We start from the raw sequence: 12,448 nt of genomic DNA on the forward strand, positions 1-12,448 counted from the left end.
CGTCAGACTCAGAAACCTGAAAGGAAGGAAGAAGACTTCGGCTGGCGGGTGACGGCGAGCGGGCGGGGGGGGGGGGGTCGAGAGGGGTCGGCGGTAGGGCCAAATCTACGGGGCCCTATGCTTGGAACAACCTTCCTGAGCCCTTACGCCAAGCCCCTCCCTGCCCGTCTTCAAGTCTTTGCTTAAAGCCCACCTCTTCAATGTTGCGTTCGGCACCTAACCCTTACCGTTCAGTGATCCAGACTGCCCCAATTTGACTGCCCCTATCGGACCGACCGTTCACTTGTCTCTTAGATTGTAAGCTCTTTGAGCAGGGACTGTCCTCTCTTTGTAAATTGTACAGCGCTTGCGTAACCCTAGTAGCGCTCTAGAAATGTTAAGTAGTAGTAGTAGTAGTAGTATTACGTATAGCAGTGATTTAACCAGAGCTGAGATTGTGATGTCATAATGCCTCATTCCACCAATGCCTAAGAGCCAACCTCATCAGTGATGTCACAATGGCTTGATTGTCCTATATTTGTCTCACTCTTATCTATTAGATTGTAAGCTCTTTGAGCAGGGACTGTCTCTCTTTGTTAAATTGTACAGCGCTGCGTAACCCTAGTAACGCTCTAGAAATGTTAAGTAGTAGTAAGTAGTAGTACAGCAGCGACGCCCCTGCAATAGATGATGAGGCGTATTTTCAAAGCACTTAAACTTGCAAAATTACATGGAGGGGCATTTTCGATATGACATCTAAATCCGACTTTGGACATTTTGCAGAAATCATCCAAAAATCCAGTAGCAAACATGGCCATTTTTGAACCTGAAAAATGTCTTATCTTTTTGTTTCGAAAATGGCCATTTGCTAGATGTTGTGCTCACTGCGTCTATCTTTTTGAACCATTTTTGAAAAAAAAAAAAAAAAACCATCCAAGTGAAAAACGCACAAATCAAGCCATTGGTATGTAGGAGGAGCCAGAATTCTTAGTAGACTGGCCACACAGACATTCCAGCAGAGCAGTGGTGCACCCTAGAGGGCACTGCATAAAACCTCCCAGGTACACATCTCACCATTACCCCCTTATATTGTATGGAGAGCCTGCAAAACCCACAAAGAACTTTCTGTACCCAACTGTACACCACTATAGTCTACAGGTGTCACCCATATGTGGGTACTGTAGGTTTTGGAGGGCTCAACTTTCCACCACGTGTACCAGTTAGAGTGGGATATAGGCCTGGGTCCGCCTCCCTACAATTGCACTGCACTGACCACTGGGCTACTCCAGGGACCTGCTTGCTGCTCTAACAGGATGGCTGTAACAACAGAAGCTGTCATTCACATCATGGGGGTGGGTGGCATGGGGACAGTGACCACTGGGTGAGTAAGGGGGGGGGGCCCACTGGTCATTTGGGCACCTTGCTGTGAAAGTCGTTATTAAAATAGGTCTAGCCCAAAACATCTCGTTTTTAGCCCTGGACTTTTTTTACTTTCTTTCCATCATGGGCAAGAAAATGTCCAAGTATTAGGAATGCTCTAATCCCATCCCCAACATGCCCCAACACACACACACCCCTTGTGATTTGGATGCACTTCAGATGAACTTGCTTAGAAAAATGTTTTAAAATAGGTTTTGAAAAATAGCGATTTGGATGTTTTGTGAAAAGAAAAAAAAATGTCCAAATGCCACTTTTTGGCTGATTTTGTTTCGAAAATGAGCCCCATAGTAACCTGTGGAACTTTGCGAGTCTAAGTTCTCTGATAATGAGCCCCTATGTGAATTACATACAGTATATAATGAATAAAAATTTTTAAAGGACCCAGAAGTAGCTTTAAAATTAGTTACATAGTAACATAGTAGATGACGGCAGAAAAAGACCTGAACGGTCCATCCAGTCTGCCCAACAAGATAACTCGTATGTGCTACTTTTTGTGTATACCCTACTTTGATTTGTACCTGGTGCTCTTCAGGAAAACAGACCGTATAAGTCTGCCCAGCACTATCCCCGCCTCCCAACCACCAGCCCGCCTTCCACCACCGGCTCTGGCACAGACCGTATAAGTCTGCCCAGCACTATCCCCGCCGCCCAACCACCAGCCCCGGCACAGACCGTATAAGTCTGCCAGCACTAGCCCCCGCTTCCCAACCACCAGCTCTGCCACCCATTCTAGGCTAAGCTCCTGAGGATTCTTCCTTCTGCACAGGATTCCTTTATGTTTATCCCACGCATGTTTGAATTCCGTTACCGTTTTCATCTCCACCACCTCCCGCGGGAGGGCATTCCAAGCATCCACCACCCTCTCTGTGAAAAAATACTTCCTGACATTCTTCTTGAGTCTGCCCCCCTTCAATCTCACTTCATGCCTTCTCGTTCTACACCACCTTCCCATCTCGGAAAAGGGTCGTTTGCGGATTAATACCTTTCAAATATTTGAATGTCTGCATCATAACACCCCTGTTCCTCCTTTCCTCCAGGGTATACATACTACTACTACTACTACTACTTATCATTGTTCAGGTCCGCAAGTCTAATAGTTGCATAAATCAAGAAAGTAAAATTATCCCAAATAACAACCAGGCCTTCAGTTTGTTTCTGAACCTTAAATAATTAGCCTCACTTCAGATCAATGAAATTGCAAAACTAAATAGGTTTGATTTTCTTTTTTTTTTAAGAAAACAGCAATCTTATTGAAGAGGGTAAAGATACATCAATCATATACATATGGCTATGACTTCCGGTGATGTGTTGAGGAGAGCAGACGTGCGGAGCTGATCTTCCCGGGCCCCCAACCCCCCCCCCCCCCGCCGGACCACGCAGCTAGATATATAGATACCAAAACAAACAAAAAAATTGATCAAAAGACTTTTACCAGGTGTATGGAACCATTTGTTACGTGATCTGGAGTGGTTATGCCAGGAACTGGAGGAAACACGCAGAGCCGGCGAACACAAGATGGCGGTGAGCCCGGATACTGTTGGCGCCTCCGCCTAGCTTTCTCCACGAAGCAGCTGGAGCAACTTACAATGGCAGTCAAATTGGCAATGGAGCCACAGCTTGTGCAGCTATCGGAGCAACAGACTACCCTAGAAGGTATGCTAGAAGAGAACACAAAGCGCAGCGGGGAGCTGGAAGCGCGGGTTGTCGGCGATCGAAGATGGAGAGAGCAGCATGGAGGCCCAGTCTGAGGGAACTGCAAGGCAAATTAAAAGTACAAGAACAGCAAATGATGAGTTAGAGAACCGCTCCAAAAGAGACAATTTAAGAATTGTAAGATTGCCAGAGACGATACCAGATGCGGCACTCCCAACTTTGCTGGAGAAGTGGCTAAAAGAGGAATTCGCATTATTGGATGGTATCCAGCCCTTGTGTTTTGGAAAGGGCTGCAAAGGAGAACACTCAAATCGCACAAGACTGGTCATACTACTACTACTACTACTACTATTTAGCATTTCTATAGCGCTACAAGGCGTACGCAGCGCTGCACAAACTTAGAAGAAAGACAGTCCCTGCTCAAAGAGCTTACTATCTAGTAGACAAAAAATAAAGCAAACAAATCAATTAATGTGTAGAGGAAAGAGGAGAGGAGGGTAGGTGGAGGCGAGTGGATACAAGTGGTTACGAGTCAAAAGCAATGTTAAAGAGGTGGGCTTTCAGTCTAGATTTAAAGGTGGCCAAGGATGGGGCAAGACGTAGGGGCTCAGGAAGTTTATTCCAGGCGTAGGGTGCAGCGAGACAGAAAGCGCGAAGTCTGGAGCTGGCAGTAGTGGAGAAGGGAACAGATAAGAAGGATTTATCCATGGAGCGGAGTGCACGGGAAGGGGTGTAGGGAAGGACGAGTGTGGAGAGATACTGGGGAGCAGCAGAATGAGTACATTTATAGGTTAGTAGAAGAAGTTTGAACAGGATGCGAAAACGGATAGGGAGCCAGTGAAGCGACTTGAGGAGAGGGGTAGTATGAGTAAAGCGACCCTGGCGGAAGACGAGACGGGCAGCAGAGGTTTGAACCAACTGGAGAGGGGAGAGGTGACTAAGTGGGAGGCCAGCAAGAAGCAGATTGCAGTAGTCTCAAAGTTCACAACTTCATTCATAAAGCGGAGATCCTTAGAGGAGCGAGGCTGAAAGAGAACAACTAAAATACGATGGAGGTGCCAGTGCGGATACACCAGGACTTTTCAAAAGCTCTTCAAGGAGAAGGAAAGCATTCAATCCAATTGTGCGAGCCTGGCAACAGCTCAGAAGCGTTTCGCCCTGGTATACCCGGCAACATTAAAAATACATTCTCCGAGGACAAGCAGGCTGCTTGTTCTCACTGATGGGTGACGTCCACGGCAGCCCCTCCAATCGGAATCTTCACTAGCAAAGTCCTTTGCTAGTCTCGCGCGCCCGCGCGCACCGCGCATGCGCGGCCGTCTTCCCGCCCAAAACCGGCTCGACCGGCCAGTCTTCTTTTGTCCGCACTCGGTACGGTCGTGTTTTCGCCGTGTCGAGCCCCGGAAAGTCGACCTCGCGTGTCCTTTTTTCGTGACGTGTGTTTCTTCGGAAAATCTTTAAAAAATTGTTGGGAAGTGCTCCGGAAGCCCCCCGGGCTTCGTTTGTCCCTTCCCGTATTTTCAGTCTTTGCCCCGGTAAGTTTTCTTTCGTCGTCGGGGTAGGCCTCTTTCGGCCTCGGTCCAGATTTTCTCCCTAAAACTTTTTGGTGCTCAATTCGCCATTTCGGATTTTGATTTCGCCGGCGTGATTTTTCCGCCCATGACATCGAAGCCTTCCAGCGGCTTCAAGAAGTGCACCCAGTGCGCCCGGGTAATCTCGCTCACTGATAGGCACTCGTCGTGTCTTCAGTGTCTGGGGGCCGAGCACCGTCCTCAGAACTGTAGTCTGTGTTCCCTGTTACAAAGGCGGACTCAGTAGCGAGATTGGCCCAGTGGAACGTTTTGTTCTCGGGCTCTTCGTCGGCATCGACACCAAGGCCATCGAGTGCATCGACGTCGTCAGCGTCCAGGACCTTCATCCTCGGCCGCCAGTGCATCGAGGCATCGGCCCTCTGCATCGGCGCCGAGACATCGGATAGCTGCATCGACGTCGGTGGTACCGGGACCTCGTCTGCTGATGTCGTCGGACGGTGGTGCATCGTCAGGAGTGCAGGTGAGGGCTGTCCATTCCCCTGCTGGTGGCGGTGAGCCTTCGGGTGGGTCTCCCCCTACCCTGAGGGCTCCTGCGGTACAGCCCCCCCCGAGATCGACCTCCTTCGACCTCGGCCCCGAGGAAGCGACGGCTGGATTCTACGTCCTCCTCGTCGGTGCCGGGGAGCTCCGGTGACATGCTTCGGAAGAAGTCGAAGAAGCACGACACCGGTCTCCTCCCCGCGTCGGCACCGAGAGCTCTGGGTCGCCGAGGGAGTCGGCAACCAGCAGGCATCGGCACCGAGAGGACGCTCACCCTCTGTTCAGGAGGTGTCGATGCGCTCCACTCTGGACAGCCCGGAACAGCCTCCACGCCCGGAACAGGTTTCTGACGTCGACGCCTGCATCGACCTCCATGCCTTTCTCTGCAGCCGCTCTGAACGAGAGCCTCCGGGCCGTTCTCCCAGAGATTCTGGGAGAGCTGTTGCGCCTACCCCTCCGGTACCGGCGGTGCTTGCGCCTCCGGTACCGTCAAGCGTGGCGCCGGCTGGCCCATCGCCCGGGGTGAGGTCCCCGACGTCGGTACCACGTGCGGTGCCGACTGCGGCCACCTCCCAGGAAGGCTCCCCGACTACGTCGGCGGAGGGAGCTTCGCCGATGCGGGCGAGGGAGTCTACCTCTCGACGCCCCCATCATGGACGTGGCTCCACTGAGTCGAGCCGGGCGAGGTTGCAGACACAGGTTCGTGAACTTGTGTCTGACACCGAGGGTGAGGCCTCGTGGGAAGAGGAAGAAGACCCCAGATATTTCTCTGACGAGGAGTCTGAGGGTCTTCCTTCCGATCCCACTCCCTCTCCTGAAAGACAGCTTTCTCCTCCTGAGAGTCTGTCTTTCGCTTCCTTTGTCCGGGAGATGTCTACGGCCATCCCCTTCCCGGTGGTTGTGGAGGACGAGCCCAGGGCTGAAATGTTTGAGCTCCTGGACTATCCTTCTCCACCTAAGGAAGCGTCCACTGTTCCCTTGCACCATGTCCTGAAAAGACATTGCTTGCGAACTGGACCAAGCCATTAAGTAATCCCCACATTCCCAAGGAAGAATCGAGTCCCAGTACAGGATCCATGGGGACCCAGAGCTGATGCGCACACCAGTGTCTCACGACTCTGGTTGTGGATCTGGCCCTAAAGAAGGCTAGAAGAGTTCTAGGGAGCATGCTTCGGCGCCCCCCGGGCAAAGACTCTAGACCTTAGACTCCTTTGGGAGGAAGGTCTACCATTCCTCTATGCTCGTGGCCAAAATCCAGTCTTACCAGCTCTACACGAGCATACACATGCGGAACAATGGCGGCAGTTGGCGGGCTTGGTTGATGCCTCTTCCCCCCCGAGCAAGCCAAGCCTTTTCAGGAGTGGTCGGCAGCTGAAGGCGTGCAGAAAATTCCTGGCCAGAGGGGTGTACTGACACCTTTGATGTTGCGTCCAGGGCCGCTGCTCAAGGGTGGTGATGCGCAGCTCTCATGGCTGCGTGCCTCGACCTGGAGAATAGACTCCAGCAGCAGATTGCGGACTCGCCTTGCCGTGCGGACCTTATTTTTGGAGAGAAGGTCGAGCAGGTGGTTAGAGCATCTCCACCAGCGGGACACCGCATTCGACAAGTTCTCCCGCCGGCAGCTTCAGCCTCTACCTCTACAGGTAGAAGATTTTTTTTGGGGGAAGGAGGACTGTTCCCTACTCTTCTGGCAAGCGTAGGAACAATCCCCCTTCTCGACAGCCTGCTGGGCCCAGGCTAAGCCCCAGCGCGCTCGCTCTCGTCAGCAGCGTGCGCCTCAGCAAGGCCCCGCGGCTCCCCAGCAAAAGCAAGGGGCGAGCTTTTGACTGGCTCCAGCAGAGCTAGCCGACATCCAAGTGTCAGTGCCGGGCGACCTGCCGGTCGGGTGGGAGGTTGAAAGCTTTTCACCAAAGGTGGCCTCTCATAACCTCCGATCAGTGGGTTCTGCCAAATAGTCCCGGCAAGGATACACCCTCAATTTGGCCTCAAAACCTCCCAAATTGTCCACCGGGAGCTCAGTCTTACAGCTTCCAGCACAAGCAGGTACTTGCAGAGGAACTCTCCGCCCTTCTCAGCGCCACTGCGGTCGAGCCCGTGCCATCCGGGCAAGAAGGGCTGGGATTCCTATTCCAGGTACTTCCTTGTAGAAAAGAAACAGGGGGGATGCGTCCCATCCTAGACCTAAGGGCCCTGAACAAATATCTCGTAAAAGAAAAGTTCAGGATGCTTTCCCTGGGCACCCTACTTCCCATGATTCAGGAAAACGATTGGCTATGCTCTCTGGACCTTGAAGGATGCCTACACACACATCCCGATACTGCCAGCTCACAGACAGTATCTGCGATTTCAGCTGGGCACACGTCACTTCCAGTACTGTGTGCTACCCTTTGGGCTCGCCTCTGCGGCCCAGGGTGTTCCAAAAGTGCTTGGCTGTAGTAGCAGCAGCACTTCGCAGGCTGGGGGTGCACGTCTTCCCATATCTCGACGATGGCTGGTGAAGAACACGTCCGCAGACAGGAGCCCTGCAGTCCATGCCAGATGACTATTCGCCTCTGGAGCTACTGGGGTTTGTGATAAATTACCCAAAGTCCCATCTTCTCCCAGCACAGAGACTCGAATTCATAGGAGCTCTGCTGGATTCTCGGACGGCTCGCGCCTATCTCCCAGAGACGAGGGCCAACAACTTGTTGTCCTCGTCTCGCGGGTGCGAACGTCCAGCCAGATCACAGCTTGGCAGATGTTGAGATTGCTGGGCCACATGGCCTCACAGTTCATGTGACTCCCATGGCCCGCCTTCACATGAGATCTGCTCAATGGACCTAGCTTCCTCAGTGGTTTCATGCTGCTGGGGATCTAGAGACGTGATCCACCTGTCCACGAGTTTTCTCGAATCCCTGTATTGGTGGACGATTTGGTCCAATTTGACTCTGGGACGTCCTTTCCAAATTCCTCAGCCACAAAAATGTGCTGACACGGATGCGTCTCTCCTGGGATGGGGAGCTCATGTCGATGGGCTTCACAATCCAAGGAAGCTGGTCCCTCCAGGAACGCGGTCTACAGATCAATCTCCTGGAGTTGCGAGCGATCTGGAACGCTCTGAAGGCTTTCAGAGATCGGCTGTCCCACCAAATTATCCAAATTCAGACAGGACAACCAGGTTGCCATGTACTATGTCAACAAGCAGGGGGGCACCAGATCTCGCCCCCTGTGTCAGGAAGCCGTCAGCATGTGGCTCTGGGCTCGCCGTCACGGCATGGGGCTCCAAGCCACATATCTGGCAGGCGTAAACAACAGTCCTGGCCGACAGACTGAGCAGGATTATGCAAACCTCACGAGTGGTCGCTCAACTCCGAGTGGTGCGCAGATCTTCCAAGCGTGGGGCACCCCCTTGGTGGATCTCTTCGCATCTCGAGCGAACCACAAAGTCCCTCAGTTCTGTTCCAGGCTTCAGGCCCCCGGCAGACTGGCATCGGATGCCTTCCTCCTGGATTGGGGGGAGGGCCTGCTGTATGCTTATCCTCCCATTCCTCTGGTAGGGAAGACTTTGTTGAAACTCAAGCAAGACCGAGGCAACCATGATTCTGATTGCTCCTTTTTGGCCGCGTCAGATCTGGTTCCCTCTTCTTCTGGAGTTATCCTCCGAAGAACCGTGGAGATTGGAGTGTTTTCCGACCCTCATCACGCAGGACGAAGGGGCCTCTTCTGCATCCCAGCCTCCGGTCCCTGGCTCTCACGGCCTGGATGTTGAGAGCGTAGACTTTGCCTCTTTGGGTCTGTCAGAGGGTGTCTCCCGCATCTTGCTTGCTTCCAGGAAAGAGTCCACTAAGAGGAGTTTACTTCTTTTTATGGAGGAGGTTTGCCATCTGGTGTGACAGCAAGGCCCTAGATCCTCGCTCTTGTCTTACACAGACCCTGCTTGAATACCTTCTGCACTTGTCTGAGTCTGGTCTCAAGACCAACTCTGTAAGGGTTCACCTTAGTGCAATCAGTGCATACCATTACCGTGTGGAAGGTAAGCTGATCTCAGGACAGCCTTTAGTTGTTCGCTTCATGAGAGGTTTGCTTTTGTCAAAGCCCCCTGTCAAGCCTCCTACAGTGTCATGGGATCTCAATGTCGTTCTCACCCAGCTGATGAAACCTCCTTTTGAGCCACTGAATTCCTGCCATCTGAAGTACTTGACCTGGAAGGTCTTTTCTTGGTGGCAGTTACTTCAGCTCGTAGAGTCAGTGAGCTTCAGGCCCTGGTAGCCCAGGCCCCTTACACCAAATTTCATCATAACAGAGTAGTCCTCCGCACTCACCCTAAGTTCTTGCCAAAGGTCGTGTCGGAGTTCCATCTGAACCACATCAATTGTCTTGCCAACATTCTTTCCCCGTCCTCATTCCTGCCCTGTTGAACGTCAGCTGCACCACATTGGACTGCAAGAGAGCATTGGCCTTCTATTTGGAGGGACACAGCCCAACAGACCGTCCGCCCAATTGTTTGTTTCTTCGTGATCCCAATAGGAGGGGAGTGGCTGTGGGGAAACGCACCATATCCAATTGGCTAGCAGATTGCATTTCCTTCACTTACGCCCAGGCGGGGCTGGCTCTTGAGGGTCATGTCACGGCTCATAATGTTAGAGCCATGGCTGCGTCGGTAGCCCACTTGAAGTCAGCCTCTATTGAAGAAATTTGCAAAGCTGCGACGTGGTCATCTTTCCACACATTCACATCTCATTACTGCCTGCAGCAGGATACCCGACGCGACAGTCGGTTCGGGCAGTCAGTTCTTCAGAACCTGTTTGGGCTTTAGGATCCAACTCCACCCCCGAGGGCCCTGTTTGTTCTGTTCCAGGCTACACTCTCAGTTAGTTGGTAAATTTTTTAGGTCAATCTCAGTTATGTCCTCGCCGTTGCGAGGCCCAATTGACCATGGTTGTTGTTTTGAGTGAGCCTGGGGCTAGGGATACCCCATCAGTGAGAACAAGCAGCCTGCTTGTCCTCGGAGAAAGCGAATGCTACATACCTGTAGAAGGTATTCTCCTAGGACAGCAGGCTGATTGTTCTCACAAACCCGCCCGCCTCCCCTTTGGAGTTGTGTCTTCCCTTGTATTGTCTTGCTACATACTGGACTGGTCGGCTCGAGCCGGTTTCGGGCGGGAAGACGGCCGCGCATGCGCGGTGCGCGCGGGCGCGCGAGGACTAGCAAAGGACTTTGCTAGTGAAGATTCCGATTGGAGGGCTGCCGTGGACGTCACCCATCAGTGAGAACAATCAGCCTGCTGTCCTCGGAGAATACCTTCTACAGGTATGTAGCATTCGCTGTACGAGGGAAGCTGGTGCTCTTTTGGGACAGTTTCAGCAGCTCAAGACTTTATTAAAGACAAGCAACTGCTGACCTGAGTAGACCAGATAAGTACATTCCGGTTAAGTTTGGGAAATACAAGCAGTTTCATTAAGGTTCCTAAATTGTGCTCTAGACATTAGAAGTGGCTGGTTCTAGAGGGTTCTGGTATGCATAAGATTATAATAATTAATGGACAAGTCCTGGGAGGGGGAGGCCCACAGCTTAGGAGGTCGAGTCTCTTTTTTCCGGGCGAGCGAGAATAGAGACGTGGGAGAAGAAGAGGGGGGAGGGTTTCAAGGGGGAGGAAGGGGAGGTACATGGACTCAGGGGATGATTAGAGAAATAGCTGCATTAGGCAAGCCGGAGGGAAGGAGACATGAAGTGTGGAGGAGGGGGTCCAAGTTAGTAAGATTGGGGCAGAATGTGGCCACTAGGCGAGCTGGGCGTCTGGCAGGTCTTCGAGGGATAAGACGCGCTAATACAGCAGATCTCAGAAAAATGATTATAGCATACGAGGATCATTACATGGAATGTGGGGGGTATTGTCACTCTGGTGAAGCGGAACAAAATTTTAATAGAACTAAAAAGGCATAAGGCAGACGTGGCTTGTCTCCAAGAGACACGCCTATCAGAAGATGAACACAAAATACTATAGAGGCAGTGGGTGGGAGAGGTAATCTCAGTATCGTCATCAGAGAGGAGGGGTGGAGTTGCCTTTTTAATAAGGAAGGGGTTAGCAGCAAAGGCGGAAAGACTTTTTGGAGATACCCAGGGACGTTATGTTGCGATTCACTTATGGATACAAAAATCGGGAATTTTTATTAGTGAACATTTATGGACCAAATAATTATGATCCGTCATTTTACCGGGAAATCAGGCAAAAATGCATTCCATATAGATTGCTTAAGCTCATTCTACTGGGAGATCTAAATTTGGTACAAGACCCAGAAATGGATTGCACAAGATCGGATGTAACATATAGAGGGGGAGCTCGGGCCCGGGAGATACCAGCGCTTGTGAAATCCCTGCACTTGATAGACGCCTGGCGGGCGATACACCCTGGGGAACGAGATTACACGCACATGTCAAGAGCACATGGAACCTCGTCTCGATTAGATTACATCCTTTTAGACATCAGAGCCTTCCCATGGGTGTTAGGAGCGCAGATCGGCCCGGAGAAGATATCAGACCATTCTATGGTATGGCTTGATCTGGAGGCCCCAGAGTTCTACCGGTCTGAAGGAGGGTGGAGATTCCCTGCGTATTTAGCACACAACACAGATTTCAACCAGTATTTAGGAGGAAAATAGGAGGAATGTAAACACCACAATAGTATGCATGCAGCTCAACCGACGCTCTATTGGTCAGCGGCAAAAGCAGTGATGAGGGGAGAGGTCATAGCTTACATGAGCGAGAGACATAAAAAACATTCAGCAGCAATTTTACGGTTAGAGGGGCAATTAAGAAAGGCAAAGGCTAGATTTAATCATGCACCCACGAAGAAAAATAGAGAAGCCATGCTAGAAATACAAATTAAATACGCTACTTCAGGAAAGGCAGACCCGCTCCTCCTTTTATAATAAATATAAGTTGAAAAGGTTCGGGGACTGCACAAGATCAATGATAATGCACCTGGTCAAAGCCTGGGGGTCGAGACGAGTGATCACGACAATAAGAGATGAGAAAGGCAAGACTTACCATAGAAGTGAAGAGGTAGCGCAAGTATTCACGAAATATTTTGCCAACTTATATAGATCTAGGCCACCAACTGACCCTATGGAAGCGCAGACATACCTCACTAGGGTGGGGATGCCCAAACCATCCAGTCAAAATAAACAAGAGCTGATGAGGCCAATAGAAGGGAAAGAATTGCAAGAAGTTATATGTCACCTAGCCCTCTATTCAGCGCCAGGGCCGGATGGATTCTCTGGGGAGTTCTTTAGAATGTTGGCGCTGACACTAGTGAAGCCCCTAA

The 12,448-nt window shown here is 51.4% G+C and overlaps 1 protein-coding gene across 3 annotated transcripts in view; it reads right to left on the bottom strand.

The window, feature by feature from the left end:
* Nucleotides 1-12,448, bottom strand: part of B4GALT3 (beta-1,4-galactosyltransferase 3) — a 138,187-nt gene that overhangs the window by 11,565 nt on the left and 114,174 nt on the right. The gene's annotated exons all lie outside the window — the stretch shown is intronic.

This window comes from Microcaecilia unicolor, chromosome 14 (assembly GCF_901765095.1).
Source record: "Microcaecilia unicolor chromosome 14, aMicUni1.1, whole genome shotgun sequence".
NCBI classification, from domain to species: domain Eukaryota; kingdom Metazoa; phylum Chordata; class Amphibia; order Gymnophiona; family Siphonopidae; genus Microcaecilia; species Microcaecilia unicolor.